This window comes from Echinops telfairi, unplaced genomic scaffold, assembly GCF_000313985.2.
Source record: "Echinops telfairi isolate 266 unplaced genomic scaffold, ASM31398v2 ScPeMD7_7469;HRSCAF=8507_1, whole genome shotgun sequence".
Classification (NCBI taxonomy): Eukaryota; Metazoa; Chordata; class Mammalia; order Afrosoricida; family Tenrecidae; genus Echinops; species Echinops telfairi.
In genome coordinates this window covers 46,971,162-46,973,804 of record NW_022111373.1, presented here as the reverse complement: position 1 = coordinate 46,973,804, position 2,643 = coordinate 46,971,162, and positions in this window count along the sequence as shown.

Sequence of the window (2,643 nt, the reverse complement as noted above, 5' to 3'; positions counted from 1 at the left end):
CTCGACTTCCATGTAGATGTATTGGTATTACTTATCACACGCAGCATTGCCTTTCCAGATAGATCTTGAAATATGACACCATTCCTTTGTCTCTCCAGGCTAAGTAAACCAGATGAATATCTGTCTCAAAGTGGCAAATACCACTCCAGTTCAATTTAATTATGTCTAGAATATTGATTTTTATGAATTTCACTTCATTTTTTATGGCTTCCAATTTTTCTATGTTTATCCTTTTTACATTCTATGTTCTGATAGTTAATGGACATTTGCAGTTGTTTTCTCCGTCTCATTTTCAGTCATACTTCATTATTAAATAAAGATCCCAAAAGATTTACAAATATGATTCAACTATATTATTAAGGTCAGCTCTATTGTGAGGAGGTATCTCCTTCTAAGTCCTATTTTTCATGTTTCTAGCTCATGTCCTGGCACTCTCTGTGATTAGGTTCTGGATGATTCATAAGGTTTCCAGTGGCCAATCTCTCTGAAATTGACAGTCTGTTTCTTCTTCCTAGTCTATTCTTTTTATGGAAGCTCCACTGAAAATGGTTTACCATGCGTGACTCTACTGACATCTCAGATATTAGTGGCATAGCTTTCAGCATCACAGCAGCAAGTAAGCCACCATAGTGTAACAAACCGACAGGCAACTAACTAGTGATGCTATAGTCATAGATTATTTTAAACCAGTGGTACAACAAATAGACGTAGAAGAAATAAATGGGTCAATATAGTGTAAAACAATCATCAAGGATATTTTATAGAAGTTTTATTGTAAAGTATGCTAAGTAAAATGCTCGATGAATAAAACTTCACTTTTGCCCATTAAAAGTACTCCCATTATAGGCTTGCTCTACATAATTCAATAGTTTGTACAGATACCTTTTTGAGTGATAGTGCATAGATTTGCTAAATGTTTAAGTGGTAATCATTAATATAGTACTATCTCTCATAAATACCTCTTGTTCATTAATATAGTCTTGCATTTGAATTAATTTATGTCTAGTACAAAACCATTTCCTCACTTTCATGAAACATGATTTCATAAATATTAGATAGCATAAAACAAATAAAACTTATATTTGTATGGTTGCCAATTTAATTTTATATTTTATTCTTAATTTATACATATCTAAGAGAAAATGGACTTTCTAATCCCATAAGCAGTTGCAGTCTCAGAAACTCAGTGGGCAGTTATACCCTGTCCTATAGGGTCGCTATGAGTCAAAATCAACCTCAATGGGAGTGATTTTTAACTAATATCTACATCACAATCACAATTAGGAAAGAGGTGTATCAGTGTTGAATCCTCTCATCATACATATTCAATCTGTATGCTGAGAAAATAATCTGAGAAGCTGGAGTGTATGAAGAAAAATGCGGCATCAGGATTGGAGGAAGCTTTACTAACAAACTGATATGTAAATGATTCAACCTTGCTTGTTGAAAATGAGGATTACTTGAAGCGCTTGCTGATAAATATTAAGGATTGCAACCTGCAGTATGGATTATAACTCAATGTAAAAACGACTAAAATCTTCACAACTTGATCAGTAGGTAACATCATTATAAACGGAGAAAAGATTGAGACCAAGGTATAGTACCAAATCAATGGAAGACAGAATTAGCACGATTGAAAATGAAACTTGTCATGCTCCTTTGTTACATGAAAAATCAGTTGCGAAAAGGGAAATAAATAAAATCTAAGAATTATTTGAGACACCATCAAGAGTAATATTTTATGCATAATTTGAATTCTGTAACCAAACACACAGATATATATATATATATTCCAAAGACCTGAAAGAAAAATCCCCTAATATAATGAGAGTTGAAAGGATTCAAGGAAGTCAATTAGAATCCCAATTAGAATAGACTCCAACACACTGACAGGAAGCAGGGAACTGATGCAGAAGCCCCATTACCAACTGGGTGCAAGGCGCCACCCTCCCCCAGGGGGAATTCACTTCAGAGGACAGCACTGAAGTTGCAGGTCGGGAAGAGGGGAGGGGGACTGGTCTGCTGGGAGAGCATGTGAGCCAATGAGTGGGGAAGAGGAAGAAAAGGAAAGAGTGGAGCACATCCTGGCTCCCTGAGCCCTGGGGACAATGTGCCTGTTCAGAACAGCTATGCACAGAGTTGACCACAGGGCGGCCCCACCACGGGACACAGCGTTCCTCCTTGACCCATTGCACCACTGGGGACAGCACTGGAGACAAAAGGCAGGAATTGTGCCCACCATGAGCTCACCATCCTGAATGCCAGCCTCTGGGGGCATGCATCAGAGCAGCAGGGGGAGCAGAGCGGTGAGGTCCTCAGGGATAGAGGCGGTGCCAGGGCATGGCTCCCCATCAGACTTGACTGGAAAGCACAAGTGAAGGAAAACAAACAAACCCTGAACTATTCATACTGTTATACATGTATGCATGTGTGCGTGTTGTTGTAGTTGTAGCCATTGTTTTACTTTCTGTTGTTGCTTCGTTGCACTCAGTCTGGTGTTGGTACATAGCATGTCTACCTGGAAGGGATAGGCAGAATAAACAAGCCAGAAGAGAGAACAATGGGATGACAGATCAGGGGAATATGGGGGGAAGGGAGAGGGGAGGAAAGGAAGAGGGTGTTAACAAGCACAGGGACAAGGGA